At 36.0% G+C, this 15,774-nt stretch overlaps 1 protein-coding gene across 7 annotated transcripts in view; it reads left to right on the forward strand.

Annotated features, from left to right (window-relative positions):
- MYT1L (myelin transcription factor 1 like) overlaps positions 1 to 15,774 on the forward strand; it is a 319,362-nt gene that overhangs the window by 74,109 nt on the left and 229,479 nt on the right. For 6 of the 7 annotated variants that reach the window (XM_086744916.1, XM_086744921.1, XM_086744914.1 and 3 more), the window contains exon 2: positions 13,072 to 13,186. The exons of the other annotated variant lie outside the window; for it this stretch is intronic. The gene's annotated coding sequence lies outside the window, so the exon portion shown is untranslated. The remainder of the gene's footprint in view (positions 1 to 13,071; positions 13,187 to 15,774) is intronic. 7 annotated transcript variants of the gene reach the window in all.

Raw genomic sequence — 15,774 nt, forward strand, 5'->3', positions numbered from 1 at the left:
ATAATACAGCAGTCTTTTGATCTGGATACTCAAGCGTAGGGTTTTTAACAATGTATGGTAATTACATTTTTCAGTAATCTTTCAATTTATGTACATTTCAGAATGCTTTCAGCATATTGCCTGATGTATGCAATATGTGATACTTTTTTATTCTCTGGATTAATATTCATTCAACAGAATGCAAGTTTAAAAGTTTCTTCTTACTTTTCTGACATTGAGGAACTAATGCATTGTCCTACTGGTTATTTTGAAATAAGAAAAATCTGAGAAAAGAAAGTGTCATTTCTATGCATATTTGTGGTACAATACTGTATCTTATGATTTAGAACACTGAATTGAGCTACAAAGGGGGAGAGACCTTTTCCTAAATGAAAGAGATGGTGCTTGATTGAACTAAATCAGGTGGACTTTTAAAATTCTTTGGAAGGGAGGAGTTGTATAAGTACAAATAATAAAAATAATAGCAAGGAACTTTGAAACTGATACAGCTTTAGTTAGTGTTTTCTGCACTATTCCTATAAAGAGAATATTTCAATGGCTGAGTAGGAATTAGTCATTTAGTTGTTTGTCTTTTAATGGAAACTGAAAAAAAAAAGTTTAAAAGTAATTAGATGTCTAAACATGCAAGTAGAAACAGATACAGTAAAATTGCCTAACCTCCACTGAAATTACCTGAATATGTTTCAAATACATGGCCTGGAAGCCTGACTACTTTTTTTTCCCCTTAAAAACAGAAATCTCCATCAATTTTTAATCTGGATTTCTTTAAAACTGTTTTTTTTTCCCCCCAGTAAAATATATTGGATATTTTCAGTGGATATTATTTTTCTGTTATTTCCTAACTTTTGACTATTTGATTTTTGTATGTATTGTCTATGATATCTATATATCCCATGGAAATAAATCTAGCTTATAACCAATGAAAGGGAATGACAGAATAGAGATGTGACTGTCTCTGTCATGTCCCCTCATCTTTTTAGTGTTAATGTTTATTTTCTCATACCACTGATTTCAAATTCTTTAATATCCTGCTGAAGCATGAGCCATAGACATTTTCAGGATGTGTTGCAATAGAAATGTATTTGTGTTGTATATCTATTGGATGCAACATTGGGAAAAGAAAGAGCTATGAACTGTCACCGTTTTAGGTAAAATGCATAAAATTGATGGTAAAATGTTCATGGACCTAAATGGTTTCCTACCTGCTTTATGATCACAGCCATACTGTCTCAACAGCCAGTTGAGAACAGGCTGTGTTCTAACAGTTCATTCATTGTCATGCTTAAAAGTCTTATATAGAAAATAGTAGAAGAGAGGACATTTGCCTTTTGGTTATAATATGACGCTTACTGATAATTCAATTGAATCAACAAATAAATCCTGTTGCTTACTACATGATGATTTCTCAAATACTGCTCAATGTGAAGACAACTGATCTAATGTGAATAGATAGTGGTTGGGCAAGGGCTGAGAGAGCATGGCCAATTCGTTTCGTATCTCTATGTTCAAGGTATAGACATGCAATTAGATACAAGGAGGCAATGAGAACACTCACAGACGTGCATTACTGTCTGAAAAACAGAATGCATGACCTAAAGAGAGTCTTTTTGCAGTGTCTTTTGTGGATATGACAATGATCACAGCTAAAGAAAGTGTCCTTTGAATTACCAGACCACCTAGATTTGCTATTGAGATAGAAGATCTGTTTATAGGAAGGTTTTAGGTGGGCTATTCACTAATTCTTTTACTGTCTAAAAATGTATTTTTAGATGTCCTTGTTTTTTTCTGCCAATCACATAATCAGTTAGTCCCTGTTTCTTTTCTTGTGGGGCTAAGCTGGCTTCCTCATTTTTGCAGTTCATCAATACAAAACTGATTTGAAGCTGAGCTGTATAATAATAAGCTTTTCAGCAGCCAGGCTTGACACTTGCCTTGTAATTAAGGCCTTGATGGTTGTGTTGATGGCAAATGAAAGAAAATGGCTTTGTTCTCAATTCCAGAGGCTTGATTGCTGGTTCTCATTCTCACCTGAATTCGACCCATTCTGCATTGTGCACATGATTGCTGGAGTGTGAGTAATTGCAGCGCTGGCAGATGACATTTTCATGAAGCACACTCTGCCCTGCTCCGGAGGGAATTTACAGAATTTATAGCTGGAGAAGCTCATCAAACATGGATTTAGGAAATGCCTATGTGAAAAGTGGGAGCCCACAACCAAATATCAGAGCTTTTCTTTTGACATTTGCTTTTACATAAAGGACTATGGTCTGCAACCTGTCTTACCTTATGGTAGCTGCCTATTACTGACTAAATTTTGTGATTAAATACAGTTATTGAAGTTCATTAATGCAATTTTTTTTTTGCATGTTTTCTTGTATTTTTATGTTTGTTTGAATAGGAGTCTTGGCAAAGGAGATGGATTTTTTTTTTCTTATTTTCATTCGTATATTTACATTTGCCTAACCTTTAAACTATTTAAAAATTGTCAGCTGTTTCATGATACTTATTGATGAAAATGTATGCTTGTTTTTTATTAAAATCCTATTATTTTATTAAGCTTTTGGCATTACAGCATATTTTGTTTATTTTGAATGAAAATGCATGTGCATTTGAAATAGTCACAAAGGTTTCTACAATGGAAATATATTTCAGCAATTATGAATCAGATATTTAGAAAGAAAACATTAATGACTTTTATATTGACAAGTTCACAAATTTGAATGAGGGGGGTTTTGCGTATTATAAATAAGAATCACATTCTGAAATTTTCTATTGTAGCTAACAATGCCACAATATGCGTAATCTTTCCTTCCCTCTGCCTTAGTACTTCTGCCTTTTCCTCTCCACCTGACAATCTTTGTGCCTGTCTCGTATTCACCATGCTCACATCTGAGCCCCTGGTGCTTCTTTTTGCTCTCCTAACACAATAGCACTTGGATGACTACCTGTAGGTCGTTGCTGTGGTTGTTTCTTTCCCAGCACCTGAACCAACAGAAGCATTTTTGGAATGCTGCTGACCTTTTTCAGTCACAGCTGTTTGGGCTGTCACTGACTGCACGTGAAGACTCATAGCTGCTGTGACTCAGACATATTTTTACACTGCTGTCTGTCTAGCAAGGCAAAATATATGCACTTAGCTTTTAATATTTCTTGAAACTTCTTAATCATGGCAAGTAGGGAGCCTTGCATTTGTTATTACTGAAAGTCCTGAGCAATTGAATGATTGAAGGTTGCAAGGTTTTAATTAGACTGATTGATTAAGCCCTAGGAAAAGTTACGTGAAAAAATCCTTTGAGTTTCTGCAATAAATACTTGATTCAGAGTAATGCTGATTATTTAAAATACACAGAAAAAAAAAATGAGTTCTAAGCTGATGATGTTAAAACTGCCTGTTATTTTAGGGACTAACATCTTCATTTCAGTAATAGATCTCCATATCAATAGTAATAAATGGCAACAAGAGGAGAATCAATCTGAAATGCTGACAGTTGTTTTAATTTATACTATAGTCTTCAGGTAACTGGGTAGCACAGGGGGAGACTTTCAGGGTGTTGTATCTAAGTTTATGGATGTTATGCTGCTGCCATTTACAAAAAGTAGGATATTTTTCTTTTTTACTTGAATGGGATCAAGATGGAACCTATTGTAAATATATCTTGGTTTTAGTCATACATAGCAGATCTAATATACTTCCAATACCAGTGTTAAATTCTGCTCTTAATCTTAAGTGCTCCTTGGAGACTCACTTAAGACATTCAAGTTCAGATCCTCAAAAGTTCTTAGGCAGTTTAAAATTTTTGAGAATTTTAGACTCTCAGTCACTTTTTTGTCTTTCGTAGCCATGAAATTAGTCACACTTATGGTCTAAGGCTCAAGAGTTGGGAGACAGAAGTCTGTAAGTCTTCATTACGTCTCTTACAGTTATTACTGGAAAGCTGAGGAGGAGCCAGATACCTTTGCACTTGCTGATACTCCTCTTGCAGAAACATTAGGGACCTGTGTGCGTTACAGCAGCCTTTTGAGATGCATTCTTGCTCTCAGTGTGCTCCTCTTGCAACAATCCTTCTCTTACACTGAGATTTGAGTGTCAACTCAGCCCCAGGAGAGGAATTTGCCGTTATGTTTCACAGTGCCTGTAACAAAACAACCCATACCTGCCCAGTGCCTGGAGTAGAAAAATGACAGGGTGTCATCCTCTGTGTCCTTAGTCAGGATCTTTGACATGCAAAATTATTTCCTTTGTGTGGGAATGAGACCTGGATCAAATCAGAACATGCTGAGAAACCCTGAAAAATTTAAACCATTTTGCAAATCTGTTGCAAAACAGTGAACTATGAGGAAAAAGATGGAAGCAACAGCCACCAAACTAGAACAGTGAAATGTGGCACTGAGTAGAAGCTTCTGAAATTCGCTGAGGTGAAGAGAAGAAGCTGCCTGATACCATTACCTTAATTATGGTGATGGTCTGAGACATACTGGGCACGATGATCAAATATTACATTAAGTAGGCCATTTTTTGATAATATTAGCATCTAACGCAGCAGCTGCCATGCTGAGAATCACCTTAATGCTTTATTGTAAAAGTTTAAATATTGCAAGTCATGAAAAATGTTCAACTGGCATTCCTATGACCTTCTTGCCACTACTTCTGGTACTTACTGGAAAGCTTCAACTGACTTAAATAATCCTTCTCTTACCATGTTTGTAACCTTCACCTTTTATACACATATCTCATTAACTTTCTCAACAAGAATGTTAATAGGATCTACTGTAATTTTCTCTAACACCCATGATACTTGCTTTTCTGTCATCTTTTCCTCAAACTTCTCCCATTTACCTCAGTGACCCAACATTCCAACATCTTGTTCTCTTTCCGCATCTCTCCCTCTTGCTTCTCTCCTTACATTGCTTTGTTTCTTTTGCTTGATGATACGAATGTGGTCGTCAGCATCTCAGCACTAGTTCTTAATTTCACCTGCCTTTTTTATTCCCTTCTACCTGTCGCATCCGGGGGAAAGAGGATTCCCATCTCACGCTATGTTTTCAGACTTGTTGTGGGATGACTTTTTGGCGTGTGGCAGGGAGCTGACTGTGTATCACATGCTGCTCAGGCTATTGCACGAGACTGTTGACTATTTTGAAATATTTTTCTTTCTCTCTCTCTTTTTTTTTAAGTCTTGAACATTTTTACAGTAAAGGGAAGAGTGTCTGACCTGACTATGCTTCTTCTGTGCCCATCGTAAAGACCATTACATTCTCTGGCACCACACAGCATGTTCCATTATCTCCTCCTGTATTATGATGCAGCCAGTGCAGTCAGTCACCAACAATTACGTGATACCACTGAGAAACTCAGAGTTCTTGGACATTACTATGAGCGTATGTCAGTAGCCCTTCTATTATTCAAGGGATGTGATGAAAGGACGAAAGTTTCCTCCTTTCATTTATAAACAGGAATGGTCCTGTATTTTCTGTTACACTTTCTTGTAAGCCAGTACCTCTACTTATTATAGCCTTATTGCAAATCTTTTTTAATCTAAATATAACTTCAACTCGTCTTACTTTGCAGTATCTGTTAATCTCTAAGTTATTTATTCAACACCTGTTTTAGCTTCTACTCAGGCATTTTTACTTTTGATGAAAATTAGAAAGCACAAGGGGGAAGCATGCTGTAGTATATTAGGTAATCGTTTCTAAACATATCTAATTTTATTAATGATGTATTTCATGTACCTTTAGGGACAAGTTGTACGCCTGTCTGTGTATCTGTATCTGCAGATTATTCTTCCATTCAAGAATGCTCTACATTTGCTCTACAGATCTGCTAGTACAGCTCTTTGATATGTAGCTCACACTGTAGCTGATATGTCAGCCCAAATTAGTTTTCTAGTTTTGACACTATTAGAAATCAACCTTTTGTAGGAACTTGCCCTACAAATATCCAATGACCTCTTTGAGATCTCCTATACCTGCATCAGCGGACACCAAAGCTTTGTCCTCCCAATGCTAGGTACTTAAGTATATTTTGCTTTCCTCTTTATTTGCTATTAGAGGTTTTGTGTTGGATTGTTTTGTAGCAGTTGTCTTGATAGTCTCCAGCTGACTGTGGTATAATCCAGCTTTGCATTTGAGGCGCTGCATTAAGCAGTGATACCAGTTACTGTTCTCTTACCTGACAGTACTAGTGAAATCTGGGGAGGAAAGAAGAGTGGGCTTCTGAGCTACTGTCACTTAAGAAATAGTCTGAAACCATAACATGCTTTAATGTGAGAGAGTAACAGCAATGGCTACATTTTTACTATAAATGCAATTTGAGATTAATTTAATGGTCTAATCTGTTCACAAATAATTTGCAAAGAAATATGATCAGTAGGACCATATTCATTCTTCTCAAGTGTTTTCCAGTTGTTCATACAGACAGATGTCAGCCTCGGAGGAGAGTTACCCTTTCTTTTTACACTTATACACAATTATTCTTAGTGTGTGAATCATAGAATCACAGAATCATAGAATTGTTTGGGTTGGAAGAGACCTTTAAAGGTCATCTAGTCCAACTCCCCTGCAATGAGCAGGGACATCTCCAACCAGATGAGGTTGCTCAGAGCCCCGTCCAACCCGGCCTTGAATGTTTCCAGGGATGAGGCATCCACTACCTCTCTGGGCAACCTGTCCCAGTGTTCCACCACCCTCACTGCAAAAAAACTTTTTCCTTATGTCCAGTCTGAATCTACCTCCCTCTATTTTAAAACTATGAGCCCTTGTCCTATCGCAGCAGGCCCTATTGAAGAGTTTCTCCCTGTCTTTCCTGTCAGCCCCCTTGAGGTACTGGAAGGCTGCTATAAGGCCTCCTCTTTTCCAAGCTGAACAGCTCCAGTTCTCTCAGCCGGTCCTCATAGGAGAGGTACTCCAGCCCTTTTATCATCTTTGTGGCCCTAATAATCACATATTGTTTTAGTTTTTGGTTTGGCTGTCTTTGAAATGACAAGATAATTGAAGGGCAATGAATAACTAGTAATGAATATTAGTTTTCATTTTGAAACCTATCTGCCTCTAAATATGTTGTAAATACAGACCAGTTTGTAAACATTTTTTACACTTTTCTTTTTTGTCAAGTATCACTAAAAGATCAATTCTTTTTATTTCAAACAAATATTTGTGAGTACCCTGCAAATCAAGAGTAAGTTTCACTCACAGCAATACTTTCTGTGATGTAAATCATTGCAACTGAGTATACATAACAGTAATTTTCAGGTACAGAGTAGTATTTTAGCATTAGCTTGTATAATATACTGTAAACATGCTGAAAAAAATATTGCTTATATATTTGCCACTAATACACTTACTTGCAATATGACTTACCAAAAACCAAACTTAACGCTTTCGTTTTCCACACTCAGTTTTTTGAAATCAGGATTGCACTAGCATAGACTTTCTTCTGCATTTAATTCAGTCGCACGTGGTTTATCTGTTGGTTCTGAGAATCTTAGTATTAAGTATCTTCATATAATTTATTATTTTGAAGAGGAATCAATTAGAATATATCAATTTGTCTTGATCAAGGGACATAAGAACTTGCAGCTTCAGAGTGACAGCTGTTGGGGTGATAGGGTATGACAATGAAAGAGGATCTCCCCATACATGTTTCTCTTATGTTCTGACAACAGTAAAACAGATTTCAGCAGAGTAAGGTATGAAAAAAATCACTGTTCAGTCAAGCTTGTTTGCACATGGCAAAGCAGTAGTAAGGCTTCTGCATGCCTTTTCTCCTTTTTCACTTCTAGAATGTAAATGGATAAAAGATACAGATCAGTAACTGTCTACCTATCTGTCTCTCTCTAATGTATCTTTGCTCATTAGGCTTTAAAGACATGTGTCAATTTGTTTTGAACATGGTTCAGGTACATCATAGGACCTTTAAAGTCACTGTCAAACTCAGACACAGGAAACTGATCTGATGTGCAAATACAGTGCGTTTCCTCGACAAAGATCTATGGCTTGCTTTTTTTTTTTTGTACTGAGAAGGCTACTTGTATGCTTATTTATGTTATAGGATGCTGAGTATTGCACTTTTACTTTAATTTTGTTCAAAATATTGTCTTGCTGTTAAATAACTTCAGCTGAGGATTAAAGGAGAGAGAATAAAAAAATCTAACTGGTGACAACAGATGGCAAAATTGGACCTTAGTCCACAGAGGAGTCAGTAGATGCTCGACACTTTCACCTGTAGTCATTAGGTAGTTCTGACCTTGGTGCACAGTAGACTATATTAACAGCTCTGCCCAAAATCTGGCGTTGTAGGCACATCAGTAACATATGCTGCTTCACCACCTTCACTTACATTACTAAATTAACTTAGATTACTGAATTTCTTCTCCAGTAGTTGTCAGTGTAGGAGGGCAAAACTAAATGTGCTAGTAAGTCTTGCGTTAAATAGTTCATAGTCTGCAGTGTATAAGTCTACAGTCTATAGGTTAATGCTGTTTTTTTACACTTCCATTTCTTTAGTTATTATTTGTCTTATTTCTTAAGGTGCTGTCACTACCTCTGATTTGCTTCAGAAAGCAGCAGGAAAGATCCAGAAAGGCAAATAAGTTCTCTGCCCTACACTTAGTTTAATCATTGACAAGTTGCTTTGATTACCTGCCTGATTTGCTTCTGCTCTGGCTCTCTGGGTAACACTGTATTGAGGAGGTGAATCTGAACACAAAAAGGTATTTGCTGACTTTTGAAATGCCTCCAAATCAACAGCTTTTAATGTAACAGCCTTTCTTCTAACATAATTTGCTTTGTAGTAGGGTTTTAAGATGCGGGATAAAGGACAACGTTCTGACTCATCCAGTCCTGTTGGGGTGCCATCCTCCTACTTAAGGCAATTTTCAGATTGCATATTGTCCTGGCACTGTACACATTGCTCACTTTGGAAGAGCCATAAGTAATGCTGCAAAGACTTTCCTTGTGTTTTCACCATCTTCATTGCCTTGTACAATCAGGAGACTCCATGGGTTTTTCACTCATATATTAGTGCGCTGTTTGCCGCTTTCTCCAGTGTGCCTCAGGTAGCAGATAACTGTTTATCCACGGTTTGAGGAATGCATGCAGCTTTTCCAAAAACTCCCCTCAGTGCCAGTTGTGTTTTTCCTCATTAGTTTTAAATCCTTGTTTGGCATCGACTGGTTCTTTGAACCATTAATCCTACCTAAGCTACACTTGACATCAGAAAACATGACATCCAGTATTAACAAGGATGCTCATGGACTGCCTGCTTTTAGTGGTGATATTCTAAAATTTTCCAAGAGCACTAGATGTTAACTTTGGATATCTTCTTCCTCCGATGAAGGACATTTACTCTGCTGTATTTTTATATTTCAGATCACTTTTTTTTTTAATAATTATTCTTTTATTTATAGATAATTGTGCTTAGTAAGTCTAGGAAACATTTATCTCAAAGCAGGATTGACACTAAGTCTGTCTATTGGTGGAGCTACATGAAAGTTAATGTAAAGGCTCACAGATGTTTACTCATCCTTGTAGTTTTAAATATGTTGTTGATGGAAGAAAGTTAATGCACTAAATCTATAATGACAGGGAAAACATTTTTTCACCTTATATTAAGTTATTTGTTTTCACAGTTGGATTCAGAATTTCAGACTCTGAATGGAAAAATATTTTATTCGTTATTCAGATAATGTTTTTTAACTTAATTTTTTTGTTTCTATTTCTTGACCTTTGACTTAATGTTTGTTTCTAGAGGTTGGATTTATGATACTGTTTCCTTGTAAAAGTGTAACAGAAGTCTGTGTAATGTCAGCAGAAGCAGGAGTAGGCCCACTGTGTTTTTATTTGAACATTATTCTGAATAACCAGAAGCATGACTTTAGTGTCTGTAAATTTACGTAAACTGTCATCTGCTAAAATCTGTCCATAATCACAAATATATCATAAATATTAATTTTAAATACATTCTTTAAATAAGTTTTTTTTTTAAAACTATACAACTGTTGGAAATAGTTGTAATAATTTCATGATTACAAAAAATAGTAAAGCAAATTAAATTACTGCAAGAAACAACTCAAGTGACCACTACTGCTGAAATACTCAATTAGACTAGAGGAAGTACATAACCTCTTAAAAGCAGATGGTGTTTACATGAGCATGAGGTAGACCTGAGCATTTCCTTGCGATTTTGTTTCACTGGTTCAGTTTTTCTTCTGTACCTTCAGGGACAGTAAGAACTGGGAGCTCTTTGTGACCTTCTGTGGGAATTGCTGGTTCTCAGCATCAGTCAGAATTTAATCTTTTTGTGTGAATTTTCTTGGCTGCTACTAAAATATCTACTGCTCATAAGGATAACATAGCCGTTCCAGGTGTTTTTGCCATTCTTATATTAAGTGTATCGCTTAGGGCATCTCAGAGGCCATGCCATTTAATCTGTCTTAGAAATATATTTTTTCTTAGGTGCTAAGCAGTAAGAAGAGTCTCTGCATTAGCCTCTTACAGGTACTCTGTATTTTTACTTCTGCAGGGGTAATTGAATTTTTTGTTTGGGTTTCTGAAACAAAGCATTTTTATCATTAGCAGAATTTTAATGGAAAACTGTGGGGACTTTATTTTGCAAGAATTCTCAGGGGCAGGCAAGTTGCCCGTGGCTTCCTGTGCATTTGCCAAGCTGATATTGAGGCAGATCTCTGAATAGGTACTGCACATGCGGGGACTTGATTTGTATATGCAAAACAGTATTCCCCATAAACACAAGAATGCTGTTGGATATCAGATTTTTGGATTTGAAATAAAGTATCAAGTGTGTAGTAGAAGACAGCATTGTTAGCCCTTTAGCTCTGTCTTCAGGTATTTTAATAACTGATTAATTTTCAGATCTGTTAATGCTCATTGTTTGTAATAATCAAAAGTCATAAGTAGACCTCAACGTGATGTCATTGGGAGAAAAAAAAAAGGAGAAACCCATTATTTTAATTTTTAAACATATTTTAAGTTCAGTAGTAAGGTAGGATATACAGAGCACATGCATTTATTTACACTACCTCCAGAAAGAAAATATTTTCGTTTTGAAAAACGAAGGGTTGCGATTATTTTAAGGAGTTTATGGCTGTCGGAGAGCGCGGCTGAGCGCGCCCTGCCCGGGCGGTCGCGGTCGCTAGCCTTGGTGCTGAAACCTGGCTCCGCGGGCGCGGAGTGCGGTTTGAGACGCTGCCCCCAACTTCTACGTGATAAATATCCATATAGCGTTTAAATGAAGACAGAAAAATAGACTGTATGAAGCTTTTCACAGCTTTGTTGCTAGCTTTATTGTGTAAATGATTATTTCTTACCTGCAACTGAGTTTATTATTGAAGTTACACAGGGTGTTACAGCTGTTTTCTCCTTGACAATAGATCCATCTATCCTTATGCAGGAAAAATATTTTTTTCTAAGAGCAAAGAGAAAAGGCAAATTAAGGTCATCATGAAGATGCATGCAGAACTCTGTATAAGATATTTATTTTGAAGCAGTAAATTATTGGAATTAATGGTTTATGTATCTTTCCTGAGCTTACTTTAATCCCTCAGAATGCCATCTTAGAATTTTTGACTCTTCTGAAAAGTCATTGGGTTTATGTGTAATTGTGTTTTAGCCAGTTGAACTTTGTATGTGAGAAATTGATATTGAAACCTGATGCATAAATTATAAAGGAATTTTGTGAAAGAAATGATTACTCTTTTGTTAAACAGCTCTGTTATTGTGTACAACTTCAGAAATTTTCACTTAGATTCACACATTATTTTGAAGATTAAAAGATTCTCTTTTTGTTTTTATAAAATTCCAAAAAAGTAATAATAGAGCACTGCTTAGTGTATTTACATGCAAACATTTTAATAGAAGATAATTTTTAGGCTTATTTTTGTTCCCATTTTCTGATGTCATAGAATATTTCCTTGCCTGAGAAGCAGCATATAAGAAATAGAGTACAGTATCTTTTAGAGGATTTATGGTAATACTCCTGAATTTAGCTGAGCATAAACAGCATGGTGAGCCCCTCAGGGTCTCTTCATTTTCCCGACACACTCCACTGCTGCCCCATTAACACTTCGTCTGTTATTGCCATCTACTCAGTTTAATGAGTATCTTTGAATTTGAAGTTCTACACAAGGAACAATAGTTAAAATAACTGCTACACCTACTGCAGCTTTCAGCAGAATGTCTTACTCCCTTTGTAATTTCATTTTTTAAAATAAAAAGTACATTTTTATTCTTCAGCAGTTTAGTTACATCACAACATTTTCTTTAATTACGGTAGACACTAATCACAAACACTGAGTAATGACTACAAATATGATGCTGTTTTCGTCTGTGTGGAAGGTAAACACATGCTGAATAGCTGCTAGAGGAGGCTTTTCCTTACTTTAAAATTCATCCTATTAATACTGACTCTTTAATGTGTTCCTCTTAAGGAACAGTATTTCTGGAGACTTTGTGCTATCAAAGCAGAATATTATATTTCTTCAAAGAAATCATAAGACAGAAGGACTAGCCGCTGTTTTCTGATACCTGTATAAATCCCACTAACTGCTGTAAAGGGTCAGTATGTGGCTCATTAGATTGGATTCCTAAAACTGAATTTATCACATTCCTCTGAATACATGCATAAAACATCTTAAATTATTAAACAATAAGATGTATTATCAGACAAGGACTCAACCCAAATTAAAGTGCTGAATAGTGCTGCACTGAGAGGCGTCATAGGATTTAAGAACAATTCTAATTTTGCACTGATTATTAATTGATCAGCAAAAGCAAAAGATCACTCTAAGTCACCTTCGATATTTAACAGATATGGAGAGTCTTTGCAGGGCCAAATAAAAAGTCTGAATAATTGGATTAATTTATATTCTAGAAAATTGCAGAAATCTGATTAATATTGGAGAAAAAAATGGTATTAAATGCATTTATTGAAAGCCTAGTTTAAAAATAACATGTGAGTGATTTTCTCTGTTCCTGGTAATCTTGCTATCCTTTAGTAAAGTTTTTGTTTTGTTTTGTTTGTTGTTGTTTTGTTGTTTTTTTTTTTTTTTATAGAAAATGAATCTGGAAGAAAATTGGTGAATCCAATCCAGTGGACCTACAAGCACTCTGACAGGCTCAGAGAGCAGAGTCTGGACCAAAGAGCAATTACCCCACCAAACGATTTCAGGTACAATTGACCTAAATATAGCACTCTCTTGAGATTATTGACAAGAGTTCATTTCCTGTAGTGCTTTTCCCATTTGCTACTCCTAGGTAACCACTGTGATCTTATCTGGCTGGTGCTGCATGACTTCTGGGATGCAGCTAAGAATTCTGTTGTGCATTATCTTTAAACAGACAATTCATGCTAAAAGAGTCATTTGCAGTTAAATTAGATGATGCATATATTATTCTTGCTGCTGAAGTTACACAGAGCAGGAATGAGTGCCTGAATCCTTTTGGACCTGGATGCACTGGAATCCTTTTTACTGTGAAATCAGAAGGATAGTACTAGTTAATTGTAAATAAATATAGGAAATTTTATTTCGTTAAACTGTAACGGTAGAGACAGCTGTGCAGGATAGATAGATTGGAAAACTTGCTATTTGTTTCTTTTAATATATACTTATGCATAAAGTATGGTTTCCCCTAGTGTTGTCCTGCCTCCAGGCAATCACTGTAGTTATCGTATGCTGTCACGAAAAACAGATGAGTGTATAAACTGAGTGTGTAAGTGTACAAAATGTGGATGAACTGAATTCAGAGCTTGGTAATGAAAAAAGCCATTTCAGTTTTGAAGAACACATTTTTCTTAAGCGTTGCTTGCAAACTTTTGCAAAATGCTGGATACATTTGTGTTCCATGTATGTGGAATACAGAGAAAATAGATGGCATTCCCGTGGTGTTCATCACAGAGATTTTTTTTTGCATCTGATTTCTTTTACTTAATTCTTGTTTGGAAAACCTATGCATTGCCCAGGAATTCAAAAGGCTAGTATCAAAGTCCACCTGAGCAGCTGTTGGGGAGCCATTTTTTACAAGACCTTTATGACCTAATATAGCAGGACACAATTGTGCTATCATTTTCCTGCATATCCCACATGTTTTCCCAAAAGAACATCAGAATACGTATTTTATTAGGGGAATAAACTCCTCTAACTGTCCTCAAAGGCCCAGTCCTCAAAGGAAACTCAGGAAAACATTCAGTTGGAAGCTGAACAACTTAGAAAATGGAGACACATATGAATATGTAGGTCTACAAACTTTGTTCCTTTCATGATGATAGATAGCAGTTATAAATGTAGCTAGACACAGGAATTCTATACTAAAATAAGATGAAGCATGAATCAGTCAATTCCATTACATAGGAATTAAGTTATTGTAGGGAAAATTTAGATTAAATATAGGAGAAAACTTATGTCTAATTTATTTTTTCCTAATCTACTGTCATGAGTTGATAAGACACAGTGTATTACAGCGGAAAGCAATAGTCATTTGAAATGCAAGTATAAGAAGAAGAAAGGAGTAAAATAATCTGTGAAAGTCAGATGAGAATATACAAGGCATGATTAAATGGAATCTCAGCTGAATAGGTTGAGTTCATAGAACTTCTTGCACTGTGCTTTAAAATCCTGAGAGGTCTGTGTAGTCCTTTCAGGTGGGATGCTGAATAAAATAATAAAATAATTTCAAGTTTCAGAGGTGAGGCAATGTACATGAGAAAATTAAATGAATTAATGAGAGGATCTTTCTGTTGTAGTCTTCCACAGAACAAGGCACTTAAGGACCCACTACGGGGTTTTTCCTAGGGGGAAAAAAATAAAGTCAATCCTGCACCACACAAAGAAAGAGATGTGGCTCATAATCAGTTGCCAACACCCTAGAATCTGAATTGAAATATTTACCTTCTTTACATTTGATATTTTACAAATAGAACTTCTCATAGTCTTATTGACTTGCATAAACTTGCAGACTAAACCTTGCTGGTGTGATTTTTGCTATTTTCTTTCTGCCTGCATAAAATATATTTAAAACTTCATCTTATATGTGCAAAGGAATACCAAATACACACATTTTGTTAATTATTATCTTTTCATTCTAGATATCTGTCATGGCTGACAAATGAACAGAATGTACAGTTGTACTTACGATAGATGAGTAAATGAGTTTGAAACTTAGGAACTAACCCCTGAAAATCTCATGCAAGTTCCTTTCTCTGTGTGAATGGTCTTTCTGAGGATTGGTCACTTCAGCTGATGACAGACTGAAACATCATTCTGGGCTGTATATTAAGCTCCATCTTTTAATATATTGTGGAGCCAATGAAAGATACAGCATCTTAAGCATTTTTAATATGGTTATTTGATATCTTCAATGGATGCTCTGCTTCCTTACAGGATGTAGACCTGTAGAGGACAGTATGATAGATTAGGGATTTTAAGGCACTTTATCTCTGCTGCTTTGTTCAGATTGCCCTGCCACCATGGTGAAAAGGCATAGTAAAGCAACCCTAATTAGGCAGTGTAGGAATGCCTGGTATGCAACATTCTTCTTAGCCAGCTTTATATTGTTCCTGCTTATTCTGTAGTGCCTCAGGGAATGAGAAAAGTCTGGTCCATTAATTAGAGAATTAGCTTAGAGTTGGGAAAGATGAGTTCAGGTTTTGTCTATGCCACAAACTTCCTGCAAGACACTTAGCTAAGTACTCAGCAAAATTCAGCAAGACCCAAGGATCAGGGTTTGTGACTATATTTTCTCTGCTTTTGAAGCAGAATC

This window comes from Chlamydotis macqueenii, chromosome 3 (assembly GCF_036417535.1).
Source record: "Chlamydotis macqueenii isolate bChlMac1 chromosome 3, bChlMac1.mat, whole genome shotgun sequence".
Lineage (NCBI taxonomy): Eukaryota > Metazoa > Chordata > Aves > Otidiformes > Otididae > Chlamydotis > Chlamydotis macqueenii.